This window comes from Opisthocomus hoazin, chromosome 9 (genome assembly GCF_030867145.1).
Source record: "Opisthocomus hoazin isolate bOpiHoa1 chromosome 9, bOpiHoa1.hap1, whole genome shotgun sequence".
Taxonomy (NCBI): Eukaryota; Metazoa; Chordata; class Aves; order Opisthocomiformes; family Opisthocomidae; genus Opisthocomus; species Opisthocomus hoazin.
This window is the reverse complement of record NC_134422.1, coordinates 44,989,307-45,008,129: the sequence shown is the minus strand read 5'-3', so window position 1 is coordinate 45,008,129 and position 18,823 is coordinate 44,989,307. Positions and strand designations below refer to the sequence as shown.

At 59.7% G+C, this 18,823-nt stretch overlaps 1 protein-coding gene across 1 annotated transcript in view; it reads right to left on the bottom strand.

The window, feature by feature from the left end:
• Nucleotides 1-18,823, bottom strand: part of LOC142362457 (uncharacterized) — a 98,808-nt gene that overhangs the window by 31,117 nt on the left and 48,868 nt on the right. Inside the window, exons 21-26 of the mRNA XM_075431090.1 lie at nucleotides 18,075-18,184; nucleotides 13,589-15,362; nucleotides 12,065-12,174; nucleotides 9,360-9,469; nucleotides 4,874-6,647; nucleotides 436-545 (exon numbers count right to left, since the gene is read on the bottom strand). The gene's annotated coding sequence lies outside the window, so the exon portion shown is untranslated. The remainder of the gene's footprint in view (nucleotides 1-435; nucleotides 546-4,873; nucleotides 6,648-9,359; nucleotides 9,470-12,064; nucleotides 12,175-13,588; nucleotides 15,363-18,074; nucleotides 18,185-18,823) is intronic.

Genomic DNA, 18,823 nt, shown 5'->3' with positions numbered 1-18,823 from the left:
TAGACAAAGAGACCAAGAAAGGGGCGGGGGGCGTGTGTGCAGGGAAACCCCAAAACAAACCAGCAAGGGGCTAGAGAACAGAGAGGGAGAGAAAGAGAAGAAAGGGCCATGAAGCAGGACAGAGAAGAGAGAAAGGCAAAAAGGGAGAGCAAAAAGAGAGCCGGCTGGACAGGGAGGTACAGCAAGAAACAACCGGACAGCCAGCAGGACAGAGAAATAGAGACAGGGAGCCGGCTAGAGAAATTCTGAAGGAAGAAAAAGAGGGAGAGGGAGCAGAACACAAACACAGACAGAAGACGGGAGGTACAGGGAAAGGAAAACAAAAGGAAAAAGAAAAAAAAAAAAAAATCACAGCAGCGTGGGAGAGAGAAGGATCCAGGGGAGGGCCCGGGACGCAAAAGAGGGGCGACAGGGCCCCGAGGGCCCGCCACTCACCGCAGCTCTCGCTCTCCGCGCTCCCGGGAGACTCTGCCGCTTCAGACGCTTCTCTGTCCTGCTCTCCTCCATTCCTCTTCCGTAACTCCGGTCGCTTGGCTGTCCCCCACCTAAGAGAAAACGTCCATGTCTCGCAGCTCTTACGAGACAAGGATCCCTAGGCATGTAGCCTCGCTTGCTCGCGCGCTACGCGCAGGAACAGCACAGAGGGAAAGAGAGAGAAACAGAGAACGACGAGCGGGCAGCAGAACTGACGGATCAAGAGAGAAACTGAATCGGAGGAATAAAGAACACTGGAGGGAGACACAAGTAGAGCGAACAAGCCAGATGGACGGGGGCAGGAGACACACAGATCAGGCCAAAGAGGTGGAGAAAGTAAAATCGGTGATGGGCTGCAGGATGATAGAAAAGGCCACGGTTCAGCACAGAGGAGAACAACGGGACAGCAAGCTGGACAGGGGCATATAGCGAGAAACAAAGGGACAGGCAGCAGTATGGAGATACACAGACAAAGAGTTACGGGGAGGATGGAGGACAGAGAGAACAAGAGAAAAGGGACAGGGAGGGGGGCACAGATGGAGAAAGAAACATTGCAGAGAGCGACAGGGCAGAGGCAGAGAGGTAGAGAAAGGAAGAAAAAAGTAGCGACGAGTAAGAGGCCAGAGGGACAAGGAAAAGCCAGGAGGAAGGACAGAGTGAGAGAGAAAACAGGTGAGGGACACAACGCCAGACTGTGAAACAGAGAGCGCAACAGGGAGCAGGACGCTGGGACAGACAGCAAACGAGAGCAACAGAGAGAACGGCAGCGAGGCGGAGCACGAGAGAAAACAGGGACTGAGAGCAAGACCGAGGGGTGAAGCAATAAATAACGGGGCTGGGGAGCAGGACAGCAGAAGAGAGAGACAGAGAGGGGGACACATAAGACAACCGCAAACTGAGAGGGAGAAGGAGAAGAGCACAGAGGGTCACAGACAAAAAGAGAGGGACGGCAGAAAGAGAAAAACAAGACGAGGCAGAAGGACTGAGGAGCAGAGAGAAAAAGGGTACGGGGAAAAGGACAGAGATGCAGAAAACAAGGAAAGCCTGGAGCACAGGGCAAAACTGACAAGGACAGGGAGCGGGACAAAGGGATGGAGGAGTTAAAAACAGCGATGGGCCGCAGCACAGAGGAAGAGAGAGAAAAAGAGCAAGAGCAGCAAGGGAAGAAGAGTGACAGAAGGGTGTTGACAGGGACACGTACAAAGGGGGCTTGGGGGACACAGACATCGGAAGGGTAGAAAGGAAAGGGAGGGATGGGGAGCAAGACAGCGTGACAGAGCGAGACAGAGGGAGTGGAGTGCAAGGATACACAAAAGCAGAGGGACTGGGAAGAGGAAAGAACGTCAGGGACAGAAAGGCGAGGCTGGCGAGCAGGAGAGAGAGAGGTGGAGAATGAAAAAACAGCCATGGTCAGAAGAACAGAAATGCAGAGAAGAAAAAATTACTTCCAGGCAGCAGGACAGAGGGACAGAGCAAGAGCAAAAATATCAAGAGGGAGAAGGACAGGTAACACACAGCAGGACGCTGCGGGAGTGAGAGGGAGGGAACACAGAGCAAAGCAGAAGAATGAAGAGAGAAAAAAAAAAACAACCCAGCAAACAGAAAGGGAACCAGACAGAACTAGGCAGCAGGACAGAGAGACGGAGAAAGAAAAAACAGGGACAAAGGGATAGAGAGGCAAAGAGAGGGATGGGGACCAGGACAGTGGGATACAAACAGGGAGTAGGACTCGAGATTGCAGAGAGAGAGGTCCAGGGAAGCAGGAAGAATGACAGAAAGAAAAAGGGGGCAGGGAGGTGGGGAGCAGGTCAGAGAGCCGGAGAAAGGAAAAACACTGCTGTGGAGCAGCAGAGGGGGACGGAGAAAGAGAAAGAGGGAGGGGGAGCAGGGCAGAGAAACAGAGAGAGAAAATAAACGATGGGGAGAAGGGCAGAGCACTAGGAAGAGGAAAATAAGACAAGGGAGAAGACCGAGGAGCTCAGAGAGAAAGAAGGGTCGAAAGGAAACGCCAGAGAGGTAGAGAAATCAAGAAAAACAGGGACGAGGAGCCTTGCAGAGACGGAGCACGAAAATGTAGGGCCGGTGAGCGCGAAAGAGGGAGAGAGAGACGGGGGCAGGGGGAGGAGATGAAGAAGAAAGGAGAGATAAAGATAGCAACGGAGCGCAGGACACACAGACAGGGAGAGAAAAAGGACAGTGAACAGGAAAAAAGGGACCGAGAAACAAAGAAAGGGTCAGATCTAGACAAAGAGACCAAGAAAGGGGCGGGGGGCGTGTGTGCAGGGAAACCCCAAAACAAACCAGCAAGGGGCTAGAGAACAGAGAGGGAGAGAAAGAGAAGAAAGGGCCATGAAGCAGGACAGAGAAGGAGAGAAAGGCAAAAAGGGAGAGCAAAAAGAGAGCCGGCTGGACAGGAAGGTACAGCAAGAAACGACCGGACAGCCAGCAGGACAGAGAAATAGAGAAAGGGAGCCGGCTAGAGAAATTCTGAAGGGAGAAAAAGAGGGAGAGGGAGCAGAACACAAACACAGACAGAAGACGGGAGGTACAGGGAAAGGAAAACGAAAAAAAAAAAAAATCACAGCAGCGTGGGAGAAATAAGGATCCAGGGGACAGCTCGGGACGCAGAAGAGGGGCGACAGGGCCCCGAGGGCCCGCCACTCACCGCAGCTCTCGCTCTCCGCGCTGCCGGGAGACTCTGCCGCTTCAGACGCTTCTCTGTCCTGCTCTCCTCCATTCCTCTTCCGTAACTCCAGTCGCTTGGCTGTCCCCCACCTAAGAGAAAACGTCCATGTCTCGCAGCTCTTACGAGACAAGGCTCCCTACGCACGTAGCCGCGCTCGCGCGCTCCACAACCGTACCATGCTGCTGCTGGTGACACATACAGACCCTGCGGGGCACGCTGGCGGCCTGGCCTGCTGCGGGCTACCAAGAGGGAGCCTTCCTCACCCGCAGCGCCAGGCAGCCGCCAGCCAGGTGGCCTTCCATTTCTTCTTCTTCTTCAGCCTTCTCGGGACTCTCCAGCTTCAGCCGCGCCACCTCCTGTCCGCAGCCACTCAGCGCTCCGCCTCTCCCTTTTCGCCCCCACGCCGCCAGCACAGCGAGGCCCGGCACACGCAGCCCACACAAGCCTGGAGCGGGCGCAGCCAACGGCATCCCCAGGGCACGAACGGACAAACGCGTCCTCAGCGCGGCCCCTGCCACACACAAACAAGCAGCGGCGACCGCGTTCAGGGAGGCCGACGCACGCTCCAGGGCCAGCGTGCCGCCCGCACCACGGGCCTTGGGGGAGGCCGGGCGCTCCGGGACAGGCTTCAGGGGACGTGCTGCAGCTGGGGGCGGCTGCGCGGGGCGAGCGGGGCCGGGGGAGCGCTGCCGACTTGGGGGGGGGGGGGTGCCCGCCTCCTTCTCCCCTTCCCTTCCGTCACCTCCCCCCTCTGGCCCCGGGGCTGCCCGCACCCGGCTCGCCTCCTGCAGCCTGCCGCAGCGGGCAGCTCCAAGCTTCCCGTCCCACCACCCTCGGGCAGCCACCACGCACCCCCGCACCCGCCGGCGAGGAGCCCGCGCCTCACCGCTGGCCTCTCTGCTCCCCCGCCGCCCCGGCACCCGACACCAGCCCGCCGCCATGCTACTCCGCCGCGCCGCGCATGCGCCACGAGCCGACGGCGCGCCGGAGGGGCCACACTCTGAGCCGAACGCCGGGCTGCAGTACCGCATTGCGGCCAGGGGTCGGCGCCAGCGGGGGCGGTGCGGGCGGCGCCGGCGGGGGCGGTGCCAGCGTGGGCGGGGGCGGCGCCAGCGTGGCCGGGGGCGGCGCCAGCGGGGGCGGTGCAAGGGGGGCGGCGGCAGCGGGGGCGGGGGCGGCGCCAGCGGGGCGGGGGCGGTGCCAGCGAGGGCGGGGGCGGTGCCAGCGAGGGCGGTGCAAGGGGGGGTGCCAGCGGGGGCGGGACCGGCGGGGGCGGGGGCGGTGCCAGCGAAGGCGGGGTCGGAGGGGGCGGGGGCGGTGCCGGCGGGGGCGGCGCCAGCGGGGGCGGGGGCGGCGCCAGCGGGGGCGGGGGCGGCGCCAGCGGGGGCGGCGCCAGCGGGGGCGGGGGCGGCGCCAGCGAAGGCGGGGGCGGCGCCAGCGGGGGCGGGGGCGGCGCCAGCGGGGGCGGGGGCGGCGCCGGCGCCCAGCGGGGGCGGCCCCGGCGCCCAGCGGGGGCGGTGCCCAGCGGGGGCGGCCCCGAGCGGGGGCGGTGCCGAGCGCCTGCTCCGGCTCCGAGCAGACCCCGACTCGCGGCTCCGACACGGCGCCGCACCCCCGCCGCTCCTTGCCCCCGACACGGACCCCGCCCTCCCGGGCGCTTTTCCCCGGGACCCGCCGCTCCATCCAACCCCCCCCCCCATACCCCGCGCTCACCTTCTCCCTCACTGCAGCCGCAACCCGGCTATGGCTCCGCTCCTCCTTCGGCTCGCATCGGGTCCTCCACAGCTACCCGGGGCACGGCAGCACCAGGCCCTCCACCGGCAGAGGGAGGGGCCGTCGCCATCAGACCCGCTGCCCGCACCTGGGGCTCCCCCGGCCCCGGCCCACGGCTGGAGTCCACGATGCCGTCATTGGGCAAACACAAAGACTCTCTGAAGCCCTTTGGGCACTTCAGCAAGCAGGCAGGCGTTCCTTATTGCAGCGCCGGACACACAGGGCACGGCTCCAACCAGCGCGCAAAGCACCTGCGCCACCCGAGCGGCAGTACGGAACTTTGCTCACCGGGTGGCAGCAGCGAGCTCTTGGACACGGCGCCACCGCGCATTGGCGCCGCCCGAGCCGCAGTACCGAACTTTGCTCACCGGGTGGCAGCAGCGAGCCCTTGGACACGGCGCCACCGCGCATTGGCGCCGCCCGAGACGCCAGTACCGAACTTTGATCACCGGGTGGCAGCAGCGATCGTACCGGCCCCTCCACGGCCACCCGGGCCACGGCAGCACCGGGCCCTCCACCTGCAGAGGGAGGGGCCGTCGCCATCAGACCCGCTGCCCGCACCTGGGGCTCCCCCGGCCCCGGCCCACGGATGGAGCCCGGCAGGAACAGGGGGCCGTCGCCCCAGCCCCACAGCCCGTCCCCTCCTCCCCTGGCCTCTGGCGCAGCCCCTCGTCCCGTGCAAACCAAGCACAAACGCAGCCGCGAGGGCAAAAGGGACCGCAGGTCTTTACTCAGTCACGCACCCAGCCAGTCCCGGGAGCCGCTCTGCTCCGGGGCTCGCGGCCCCCGACGCTCCCTCTGCCCCTCCGACACCTCGGCACTCCTTCCCGCAGCTGCGCCCGTTGCTCCAGCGGCGAACAGTCCGTCCGTCGCCTCCCGGAGCGACGCGCTGCTCGGCAGAGGCTGCCAAAAATGAGGAGCAGGGTGCAGGCCACTACAAGAGAGGAGAAAAGTGACAGGTGGCTGGACAGCGGCGGTGGAACGAGAAAGCACGAAGCAGGGAAAGGGGCAGCGAGAGAAGGATGGGGACAGGCAGTCCCACAGAGATGGAGAAAGAAGCAGCAGCAAGAGAGGAAGAGCGGCAGCAGAAAGAAGAAGAGGGAGCAGGACACAGACCGAAAATGAAGAACGGGGAGCAGGAAGGAGATGCAAAAAAAAACCCTGCAGCATGACAGAGGAAAAAAGAATAGCGGCAGGGACCTGGACAAAGAGAGATGAGGAAACAGAATAGAATAGACATGGAGAAAGCAGTAGATCTGTGATGTGCTACGGAGCCGAGAAGGAAGGCCTCGAATCAAGGGACGAGGAGCCAGACAGAGAGCACCAAAGACAGCAAAAGTACTGACAGGCTACAGAGTAGGAGGAAAGCAAAACTAGTAACCGGGAGCTGAACAGAAAGAGGGGAAGAAGGAAAAAAATGCCACGGGCTGCAGGGCAGAAAGAGGGAGGACTTCAAAGATGGGGACAAGTCAGAGACAGATGGAGAAAGAAGGTACACAAGAGCAGAAAAAAAAGTAGTCGTAGCAGTGGGGGAAAGAGAGGGAGCCGGGGAGGGCCCAGGATGCAGAAGAGGGGTGACAGGGCCCCGAGGGCCCAGGACTCACCGCAGCTCTCACTCTCGGTGCTGCCGGGAGACTCTGACACTTCAGATGTTTCTCTCTCCTTCTCTCTTCCCTTCTTCTTCCGCAACTCCAATCGTTTGGCTCTCCTCCACCTGAGAGAAAATGCATGTGGCTGTCTTAGAGCTCATACGAGACGTGGCTTCCTAGACAAGAAGCCTCACTGCACACTATATGCAGGAACAGGACAGAGAAAAAGAGAGAATATGATGAGTGGGAAGCAGAACACACGGATCGAGAGAGAACTTGAATCAGAGGAGTAAACAAGGCAGGAAAGAGAGATAAAGACAGGGAAGAAGCCACAAGAAAAGGGCCTTTCTGGCCTCTACTCGCACCCCCCGGCCTCCCTTTTTTTCTGGCCTCTACTCTCGCCCCCAGCCTCCCACCCCTCTGCAGCCTCCCACTCCTTTCCGGCCTCCCTTTTTTTCTGGCCTCTACTCTCGCCCCCAGCCTCCCACCCCTCTGCAGCCTCCCACTCCTTTCCGGCCTCCCTTTTTTTCTGGCCTCTACTCTCGCCCCCAGCCTCCCACCCCTCTGCAGCCTCCCACCCCTTTCCGGCCTCCCTTTTTTTCTGGCCTCTACTCTCGCCCCCAGCCTCCCACCCCTCTGCAGCCTCCCACCCCTTTCCGGCCTCCTTTTTTTTCTGGCCTCTACTCCCCCCTCCTCGGCCCCCCCCCCCCCCCAGCCTCCCACCCCTCGATAGCCTCCTACCTCCCATTTTGCTGGCCTCTACTTAATTCAGCTTCCCACCCCTCTGCAACCTCCTACCTCTTTCCAGCCTCCACTCCGCCCCCCCAGCTTCCCACCCTTTTTCAGCCTCCCACCACCGTCCCACGCAGTGCAGGACACACTGACAGAGAGAGAAAAAGGACAGGCAACAGGAAGAAACGTACTAAGAAACAAAGAAAGGGTCAGACGAAGAAGGGGGTGGGTGGTCAGGGTTGGAACCCCAACACAAACCAGCAAGGGGATAGAGGACAGACAGAGAGGAAGACAAGAACGGGCCGGGAAGCAGGAAGAGAAGGAGAGAAAGGCAAAAAGGGAGAGCCGGCTGCACAGGCAGGTACAGCAAGAAACGACCGGACAGGCAGCAGCATCGAGAAAGAGAGACAGAAAAACTGGGGACAGGAAGCAGGACAGAGGGACGGCGAGAGGAAACAAGGGCCAGGGAGCAGGACAGCGGTGGAAAAAGAGGCACTGGGGCAGTAGGACAGAAAGAGAAGGAAGAAAGGCCAGAACAAGGACGGGGAATAACAGCAAAGGGAAAGAGAAGGACAAGGAGCGGGACAGATTGTCAGAGAAAGACAGGGACAGGGAGCGGGACAAGGTGATACTGAGAGAGAAAAAGGGGACGAGGAGGCAGGACAAAGTGAAAGACAGGCACAAGTAAGAGACGGGGGAGCAGGACAGAGACGGAGGGGGAAAAGCCTCAGCTGGGCAGCAGGAGAGAGAGGCGGAGAAGGGAAAAAACAGCACCGGGCTGAGGGACCCTGAGGGAGGAATTAAAAAACAAACACAGGGAGCAGGACAAAATGACAGAGAGAGAGAAAAGGGACAGAGCAGGACAGCATTGGGGGGAGAAATGCGACCGTGACGGGCAGCGGGAGAGAGGTATGGAGAAAGAAAAAAAATACCGAGGAAGAGAGAAAGCAAACAAGGGACAGCGAGCTGCACAGGGGGATAGAGAAAGAAAGGATGGGAGAGGGAATGGCGCAGAGAGAGAAAGGCAGAAAAAACAGCAAGAGGAAGCAGGGCAAAAGGACAGCAAGAGGAAAAAGGAAAGGGACAGGGAGCTGGACAGAGATGGGAAAAAAAGCAGCGGGGACACACGAAAAGAGACAGAAAGAGAAGGGCGCAAAAGGATAGATCAGGACAGCGGCAGGATGGAGACGCACAACAAAACCTGGGACGGTCAACCTGGGTGGGCGGGGAGCGGGTCAGAGAGCCGGAGAAAGGAAAAACACTGCTGTGGAGCAGCAGAGGGGGACGGAGAAAGAAAGAGAGGGACGGGGAGCAGGGCAGAGAAACGGAGAGAGAAAATAAGCGATGGGGAGCAGGGCAGAGCACTAGGAAGAGGAAAATAAGACAAGGGAGAAGACCGAGGAGCTCAGAGAGAAAGAAGGGTCGAAAGGAAACGCCAGAGAGGTAGAGAAATCAAGAAAAACAGGGACGAGGAGGCTTGCAGAGACGGAGCACGAAAATGTAGGGCCGGTGAGCGCGAAAGAGGGAGAGAGAGACGGGGGCAGGGGGAGGAGATGAAGAAGAAAGGAGAGATAAAGATGGCAACGGAGCGCAGGACACACAGACAGAGAGAGAAAAAGGACAGTGAACAGGAAAAAAGGGACCGAGAAACAAAGAAAGGGTCAGATCTAGACAAAGCGACCAAGAAAGGGGCGGGGGGGCGTGTGTGCAGGGAAACCCCAAAACAAACCAGCAAGGGGCTAGAGAACAGAGAGGGAGAGAAAGAGAAGAAAGGGCCATGAAGCAGGACAGAGAAGAGAGAAAGGCAAAAAGGGAGAGCAAAAAGAGAGCCGGCTGGACAGGGAGGTACAGCAAGAAACGACCGGACAGCCAGCAGGACAGAGAAATAGAGACAGGGAGCCGGCTAGAGAAATTCTGAAGGGAGAAAAAGAGGGAGAGGGAGCAGAACACAAACACAGACAGAAGACGGGAGGTACAGGGAAAGGAAAACAAAAGGAAAAAGAAAAAAAAAAAAAAAATCACAGCAGCGTGGGAGAGAGAAGGATCCAGGGGAGGGCCCGGGACGCAGAAGAGGGGCGACAGGGCCCCGAGGGCCCGCCACTCACCGCAGCTCTCGCTCTCCGCGCTCCCGGGAGACTCTGCCGCTTCAGACGCTTCTCTGTCCTGCTCTCCTTCATTCCTCTTCCGTAACTCCGGTCACTTGGCTGTCCCCCACCTAAGAGAAAACGTCCATGTCTCGCAGCTCTTACGAGACAAGGATCCCTAGGCATGTAGCCTCGCTTGCTCGCGCGCTACGCGCAGGAACAGCACAGAGGGAAAGAGAGAGAGACAGAGAACGACGAGCGGGCAGCAGAACTGACGGATCAAGAGAGAAACTGAATCGGAGGAATAAAGAACACTGGAGGGAGACACAAGTAGAGCGAACAAGCCAGATGGACGGGGGCAGGAGACACACAGATCAGGCCAAAGAGGTGGAGAAAGTAAAATCGGTGATGGGCTGCAGGATGATAGAAAAGGCCACGGTTCAGCACAGAGGAGAACAACGGGACAGCAAGCTGGACAGGGGCATATAGCAAGAAACAAAGGGACAGGCAGCAGTATGGAGATACACAGACAAAGAGTTACGGGGAGCATGTAGGACAGAGAGAACAAGAGAAAAGGGACAGGGAGGGGGGCACAGATGGAGAAAGAAACATTGCAGAGAGCGACAGGGCAGAGGCAGAGAGGTAGAGAAAGGAAGAAAAAAGTAGCGACGAGTAAGAGGCCAGAGGGACAAGGAAAAGCCAGGAGGAAGGACAGAGTGAGAGAGAAAACAGGTGAGGGACACAACGCCAGACTGTGAAACAGAGAGCGCAACAGGGAGCAGGACGCTGGGACAGACAGCAAACGAGAGCAACAGAGAGAACGGCAGCGAGGCAGAGCACGAGATAAAACAGGGACTGAGAGCAAGACCGAGGGGTGAAGCAATAAATAACGGGGCTGGGGAGCAGGACAGCAGAAGAGAGAGACAGAGAGGGGGACACATAAGACAACCGCAAACTGAGAGGGAGAAGGAGAAGAGCACAGAGGGTCACAGACAAAAAGAGAGGGACGGCAGAAAGAGAAAAACAAGACGAGGCAGAAGGACTGAGGAGCAGAGAGAAAAAGGGTACGGGGAAAAGGACAGAGATGCAGAAAACAAGGAAAGCCTGGAGCACAGGGCAAAACTGACAAGGACAGGGAGCGGGACAAAGGGATGGAGGAGTTAAAAACAGCGATGGGCCGCAGCACAGAGGAAGAGAGAGAAAAAGAGCAAGAGCAGCAAGGGAAGAAGAGTGACAGAAGGGTGTTGACAGGGACACGTACAAAGGGGGCTTGGGGGACACAGACATCGGAAGGGTAGAAAGGAAAGGGAGGGATGGGGAGCAAGACAGCGTGACAGAGCGAGACAGAGGGAGTGGAGTGCAAGGATACACAAAAGCAGAGGGACTGGGAAGAGGAAAGAACGTCAGGGACAGAAAGGCGAGGCTGGCGAGCAGGAGAGAGAGAGGTGGAGAATGAAAAAACAGCCATGGTCAGAAGAACAGAAATGCAGAGAAGAAAAAATTACTTCCAGGCAGCAGGACAGAGGGACAGAGCAAGAGCAAAAATATCAAGAGGGAGAAGGACAGGTAACACACAGCAGGACGCTGCGGGAGTGAGAGGGAGGGAACACAGAGCAAAGCAGAAGAATGAAGAGAGAAAAAAAAAAACAACCCAGCAAACAGAAAGGGAACCAGACAGAACTAGGCAGCAGGACAGAGAGACGGAGAAAGAAAAAACAGGGACAAAGGGATAGAGAGGCAAAGAGAGGGATGGGGACCAGGACAGTGGGATACAAACAGGGAGTAGGACTCGAGATTGCAGAGAGAGAGGTCCAGGGAAGCAGGAAGAATGACAGAGAGAAAAAGGGGGCAGGGGGGTGGGGAGCAGGTCAGAGAGCCGGAGAAAGGAAAAACACTGCTGTGGAGCAGCAGAGGGGGACGGAGAAAGAGAAAGAGGGAGGGGGAGCAGGGCAGAGAAACGGAGAGAGAAAATAAGCGATGGGGAGAAGGGCAGAGCACTAGGAAGAGGAAAATAAGACAAGGGAGAAGACCGAGGAGCTCAGAGAGAAAGAAGGGTCGAAAGGAAACGCCAGAGAGGTAGAGAAATCAAGAAAAACAGGGACGAGGAGCCTTGCAGAGACGGAGCACGAAAATGTAGGGCCGGTGAGCGCGAAAGAGGGAGAGAGAGACGGGGGCAGGGGGAGGAGATGAAGAAGAAAGGAGAGATAAAGATAGCAACGGAGCGCAGGACACACAGACAGAGAGAGAAAAAGGACAGTGAACAGGAAAAAAGGGACCGAGAAACAAAGAAAGGGTCAGATCTAGACAAAGAGACCAAGAAAGGGGCGGGGGGGCGTGTGTGCAGGGAAACCCCAAAACAAACCAGCAAGGGGCTAGAGAACAGAGAGGGAGAGAAAGAGAAGAAAGGGCCATGAAGCAGGACAGAGAAGGAGAGAAAGGCAAAAAGGGAGAGCAAAAAGAGAGCCGGCTGGACAGGGAGGTACAGCAAGAAACGACCGGACAGCCAGCAGGACAGAGAAATAGAGACAGGGAGCCGGCTAGAGAAATTCTGAAGGGAGAAAAAGAGGGAGAGGGAGCAGAACACAAACACAGACAGAAGACGGGAGGTACAGGGAAAGGAAAACGAAAAAAAAAAAAAATCACAGCAGCGTGGGAGAAATAAGGATCCAGGGGACAGCTCGGGACGCAGAAGAGGGGCGACAGGGCCCCGAGGGCCCGCCACTCACCGCAGCTCTCGCTCTCCGCGCTCCCGGGAGACTCTGCCGCTTCAGACGCTTCTCTGTCCTGCTCTCCTCCATTCCTCTTCCGTAACTCCGGTCGCTTGGCTGTCCCCCACCTAAGAGAAAACGTCCATGTCTCGCAGCTCTTACGAGACAAGGCTCCCTACGCACGTAGCCGCGCTCGCGCGCTCCACAACCGTACCATGCTGCTGCTGGTGACACATACAGACCCTGCGGGGCACGCTGGCGGCCTGGCCTGCTGCGGGCTACCAAGAGGGAGCCTTCCTCACCCGCAGCGCCAGGCAGCCGCCAGCCAGGTGGCCTTCCATTTCTTCTTCTTCTTCAGCCTTCTCGGGACTCTCCAGCTTCAGCCGCGCCACCTCCTGTCCGCAGCCACTCAGCGCTCCGCCTCTCCCTTTTCGCCCCCACGCCGCCAGCACAGCGAGGCCCGGCACACGCAGCCCACACAAGCCTGGAGCGGGCGCAGCCAACGGCATCCCCAGGGCACGAACGGACAAACGCGTCCTCAGCGCGGCCCCTGCCACACACAAACAAGCAGCGGCGACCGCGTTCAGGGAGGCCGACGCACGCTCCAGGGCCAGCGTGCCGCCCGCACCACGGGCCTTGGGGGAGGCCGGGCGCTCCGGGACAGGCTTCAGGGGACGTGCTGCAGCTGGGGGCGGCTGCGCGGGGCGAGCGGGGCCGGGGGAGCGCTGCCGACTTGGGGGGGGGGGGGGTGCCCGCCTCCTTCTCCCCTTCCCTTCCGTCACCTCCCGCCTCTGGCCCCGGGGCTGCCCGCACCCGGCTCGCCTCCTGCAGCCTGCCGCAGCGGCCGGCTCCAAGCTTCCCGTCCCACCACCCTCGGGCACCCACCACGCACCCCCGCACCCGCCGGAGGGGAGCCCGCGCCTCACCGCTGGCCTCTCTGCTCCCCCGCCGCCCCGGCACCCGACACCAGCCCGCCGCCATGCTACTCCGCCGCACCGCGCATGCGCCACGAGCCGACGGCGCGCCGGAGGAGCCACACTCTGAGCCGAACGCCGGGCTGCAGTACCGCATTGCGGCCAGGGGTCGGCGCCAGCGGGGGCGGTGCGGGCGGCGCCGGCGGGGGCGGTGCCAGCGGGGGCGGGGGCGGTGCCAGCGGGGGCGGGGGCGGCGCCAGCGGGGGCGGTGCAAGGGGGGCGGCGCCAGCGGGGGCGGGGGCGGCGCCAGCGGGGGCGGGGGCGGCGCCAGCGGGGGCGGGGGCGGCGCCAGCGGGGGCGGGGGCGGTGCCAGCGGGGGCGGGGGCGGCGCCGGCGCCCAGCGGGGGCGGCCCCGGCGCCCAGCGGGGGCGGTGCCCAGTGGGGGCGGCCCCGAGCGGGGGCGGTGCCGAGCGCCTGCTCCGGCTCCGAGCAGACCCCGACTCGCGGCTCCGACACGGCGCCGCACCCCCGCCGCTCCTTGCCCCCGACACGGACCCCGCCCTCCCGGGCGCTTTTCCCCGGGACCCGCCGCTCCATCCAACACCCCCCCCCCATACCCCGCGCTCACCTTCTCCCTCACTGCAGCCGCAACCCGGCTATGGCTCCGCTCCTCCTTCGGCTCGCATCGGGTCCTCCACAGCTACCCGGGGCACGGCAGCACCAGGCCCTCCACCGGCAGAGGGAGGGGCCGTCGCCATCAGACCCGCTGCCCGCACCTGGGGCTCCCCCGGCCCCGGCCCACGGCTGGAGTCCACGATGCCGTCATTGGGCAAACACAAAGACTCTCTGAAGCCCTTTGGGCACTTCAGCAAGCAGGCAGGCGTTCCTTATTGCAGCGCCGGACACACAGGGCACGGCTCCAACCAGCGCGCAAAGCACCTGCGCCACCCGAGCGGCAGTACGGAACTTTGCTCACCGGGTGGCAGCAGCGAGCTCTTGGACACGGCGCCACCGCGCATTGGCGCCGCCCGAGCCGCAGTACCGAACTTTGCTCACCGGGTGGCAGCAGCGAGCCCTTGGACACGGCGCCACCGCGCATTGGCGCCGCCCGAGACGCCAGTACCGAACTTTGATCACCGGGTGGCAGCAGCGATCGTACCGGCCCCTCCACGGCCACCCGGGCCACGGCAGCACCGGGCCCTCCACCTGCAGAGGGAGGGGCCGTCGCCATCAGACCCGCTGCCCGCACCTGGGGCTCCCCCGGCCCCGGCCCACGGATGGAGCCCGGCAGGAACAGGGGGCCGTCGCCCCAGCCCCACAGCCCGTCCCCTCCTCCCCTGGCCTCTGGCGCAGCCCCTCGTCCCGTGCAAACCAAGCACAAACGCAGCCGCGAGGGCAAAAGGGACCGCAGGTCTTTACTCAGTCACGCACCCAGCCAGTCCCGGGAGCCGCTCTGCTCCGGGGCTCGCGGCCCCCGACGCTCCCTCTGCCCCTCCGACACCTCGGCACTCCTTCCCGCAGCTGCGCCCGTTGCTCCAGCGGCGAACAGTCCGTCCGTCGCCTCCCGGAGCGACGCGCTGCTCGGCAGAGGCTGCCAAAAATGAGGAGCAGGGTGCAGGCCACTACAAGAGAGGAGAAAAGTGACAGGTGGCTGGACAGCGGCGGTGGAACGAGAAAGCACGAAGCAGGGAAAGGGGCAGCGAGAGAAGGATGGGGACAGGCAGTCCCACAGAGATGGAGAAAGAAGCAGCAGCAAGAGAGGAAGAGCGGCAGCAGAAAGAAGAAGAGGGAGCAGGACACAGACCGAAAATGAAGAACGGGGAGCAGGAAGGAGATGCAAAAAAAAACCCTGCAGCATGACAGAGGAAAAAAGAATAGCGGCAGGGACCTGGACAAAGAGAGATGAGGAAACAGAATAGAATAGACATGGAGAAAGCAGTAGATCTGTGATGTGCTACGGAGCCGAGAAGGAAGGCCTCGAATCAAGGGACGAGGAGCCAGACAGAGAGCACCAAAGACAGCAAAAGTACTGACAGGCTACAGAGTAGGAGGAAAGCAAAACTAGTAACCGGGAGCTGAACAGAAAGAGGGGAAGAAGGAAAAAAATGCCACGGGCTGCAGGGCAGAAAGAGGGAGGACTTCAAAGATGGGGACAAGTCAGAGACAGATGGAGAAAGAAGGTACACAAGAGCAGAAAAAAAAGTAGTCGTAGCAGTGGGGGAAAGAGAGGGAGCCGGGGAGGGCCCAGGATGCAGAAGAGGGGTGACAGGGCCCCGAGGGCCCAGGACTCACCGCAGCTCTCACTCTCGGTGCTGCCGGGAGACTCTGACACTTCAGATGTTTCTCTCTCCTTCTCTCTTCCCTTCTTCTTCCGCAACTCCAATCGTTTGGCTCTCCTCCACCTGAGAGAAAATGCATGTGGCTGTCTTAGAGCTCATACGAGACGTGGCTTCCTAGACAAGAAGCCTCACTGCACACTATATGCAGGAACAGGACAGAGAAAAAGAGAGAATATGATGAGTGGGAAGCAGAACACACGGATCGAGAGAGAACTTGAATCAGAGGAGTAAACAAGGCAGGAAAGAGAGATAAAGACAGGGAAGAAGCCACAAGAAAAGGGCCTTTCTGGCCTCTACTCGCACCCCCCGGCCTCCCTTTTTTTCTGGCCTCTACTCTCGCCCCCAGCCTCCCACCCCTCTGCAGCCTCCCACTCCTTTCCGGCCTCCCTTTTTTTCTGGCCTCTACTCTCGCCCCCAGCCTCCCACCCCTCTGCAGCCTCCCACTCCTTTCCGGCCTCCCTTTTTTTCTGGCCTCTACTCTCGCCCCCAGCCTCCCACCCCTCTGCAGCCTCCCACCCCTTTCCGGCCTCCCTTTTTTTCTGGCCTCTACTCTCGCCCCCAGCCTCCCACCCCTCTGCAGCCTCCCACCCCTTTCCGGCCTCCTTTTTTTTCTGGCCTCTACTCCCCCCTCCTCGGCCCCCCCCCCCCCCCAGCCTCCCACCCCTCGATAGCCTCCTACCTCCCATTTTGCTGGCCTCTACTTAATTCAGCTTCCCACCCCTCTGCAACCTCCTACCTCTTTCCAGCCTCCACTCCGCCCCCCCAGCTTCCCACCCTTTTTCAGCCTCCCACCACCGTCCCACGCAGTGCAGGACACACTGACAGAGAGAGAAAAAGGACAGGCAACAGGAAGAAACGTACTAAGAAACAAAGAAAGGGTCAGACGAAGAAGGGGGTGGGTGGTCAGGGTTGGAACCCCAACACAAACCAGCAAGGGGATAGAGGACAGACAGAGAGGAAGACAAGAACGGGCCGGGAAGCAGGAAGAGAAGGAGAGAAAGGCAAAAAGGGAGAGCCGGCTGCACAGGCAGGTACAGCAAGAAACGACCGGACAGGCAGCAGCATCGAGAAAGAGAGACAGAAAAACTGGGGACAGGAAGCAGGACAGAGGGACGGCGAGAGGAAACAAGGGCCAGGGAGCAGGACAGCGGTGGAAAAAGAGGCACTGGGGCAGTAGGACAGAAAGAGAAGGAAGAAAGGCCAGAACAAGGACGGGGAATAACAGCAAAGGGAAAGAGAAGGACAAGGAGCGGGACAGATTGTCAGAGAAAGACAGGGACAGGGAGCGGGACAAGGTGATACTGAGAGAGAAAAAGGGGACGAGGAGGCAGGACAAAGTGAAAGACAGGCACAAGTAAGAGACGGGGGAGCAGGACAGAGACGGAGGGGGAAAGCCTCAGCTGGGCAGCAGGAGAGAGAGGCGGAGAAGGGAAAAAACAGCACCGGGCTGAGGGACCCTGAGGGAGGAATTAAAAAACAAACACAGGGAGCAGGACAAAATGACAGAGAGAGAGAAAAGGGACAGAAGCAGGACAGCATTGGGGGGAGAAATGCGACCGTGACGGGCAGCGGGAGAGAGGTATGGAGAAAGAAAAAAAATACCGAGGAAGAGAGAAAGCAAACAAGGGACAGCGAGCTGCACAGGGGGATAGAGAAAGAAAGGATGGGAGAGGGAATGGCGCAGAGAGAGAAAGGCAGAAAAAACAGCAAGAGGAAGCAGGGCAAAAGGACAGCAAGAGGAAAAAGGAAAGGGACAGGGAGCTGGACAGAGATGGGAAAAAAAGCAGCGGGGACACACGAAAAGAGACAGAAAGAGAAGGGCGCAAAAGGATAGATCAGGACAGCGGCAGGATGGAGACGCACAACAAAACCTGGGACGGTCAACCTGGGTGGGCGGGGAGCGGGTCAGAGAGCCGGAGAAAGGAAAAACACTGCTGTGGAGCAGCAGAGGGGGACGGAGAAAGAAAGAGAGGGACGGGGAGCAGGGCAGAGAAACGGAGAGAGAAAATAAGCGATGGGGAGCAGGGCAGAGCACTAGGAAGAGGAAAATAAGACAAGGGAGAAGACCGAGGAGCTCAGAGAGAAAGAAGGGTCGAAAGGAAACGCCAGAGAGGTAGAGAAATCAAGAAAAACAGGGACGAGGAGGCTTGCAGAGACGGAGCACGAAAATGTAGGGCCGGTGAGCGCGAAAGAGGGAGAGAGAGACGGGGGCAGGGGGAGGAGATGAAGAAGAAAGGAGAGATAAAGATGGCAACGGAGCGCAGGACACACAGACAGAGAGAGAAAAAGGACAGTGAACAGGAAAAAAGGGACCGAGAAACAAAGAAAGGGTCAGATCTAGACAAAGCGACCAAGAAAGGGGCGGGGGGGCGTGTGTGCAGGGAAACCCCAAAACAAACCAGCAAGGGGCTAGAGAACAGAGAGGGAGAGAAAGAGAAGAAAGGGCCATGAAGCAGGACAGAGAAGAGAGAAAGGCAAAAAGGGAGAGCAAAAAGAGAGCCGGCTGGACAGGGAGGTACAGCAAGAAACGACCGGACAGCCAGCAGGACAGAGAAATAGAGACAGGGAGCCGGCTAGAGAAATTCTGAAGGGAGAAAAAGAGGGAGAGGGAGCAGAACACAAACACAGACAGAAGACGGGAGGTACAGGGAAAGGAAAACAAAAGGAAAAAGACAAAAAAAAAAAAAATCACAGCAGCGTGGGAGAGAGAAGGATCCAGGGGAGGGCCCGGGACGCAGAAGAGGGGCGACAGGGCCCCGAGGGCCCGCCACTCACCGCAGCTCTCGCTCTCCGCGCTCCCGGGAGACTCTGCCGCTTCAGACGCTTCTCTGTCCTGCTCTCCTTCATTCCTCTTCCGTAACTCCGGTCACTTGGCTGTCCCCCACCTAAGAGAAAACGTCCATGTCTCGCAGCTCTTACGAGACAAGGATCCCTAGGCATGTAGCCTCGCTTGCTCGCGCGCTACGCGCAGGAACAGCACAGAGGGAAAGAGAGAGAAACAGAGAACGACGAGCGGGCAGCAGAACTGACGGATCAAGAGAGAAACTGAATCGGAGGAATAAAGAACACTGGAGGGAGACACAAGTAGAGCGAACAAGCCAGATGGACGGGGGCAGGAGACACACAGATCAGGCCAAAGAGGTGGAGAAAGTAAAATCGGTGATGGGCTGCAGGATGATAGAAAAGGCCACGGTTCAGCACAGAGGAGAACAACGGGACAGCAAGCTGGACAGGGGCATATAGCAAGAAACAAAGGGACAGGCAGCAGTATGGAGATACACAGACAAAGAGTTACGGGGAGCATGTAGGACAGAGAGAACAAGAGAAAAGGGACAGGGAGGGGGGCACAGATGGAGAAAGAAACATTGCAGAGAGCGACAGGGCAGAGGCAGAGAGGTAGAGAAAGGAAGAAAAAAGTAGCGACGAGTAAGAGGCCAGAGGGACAAGGAAAAGCCAGGAGGAAGGACAGAGTGAGAGAGAAAACAGGTGAGGGACACAACGCCAGACTGTGAAACAGAGAGCGC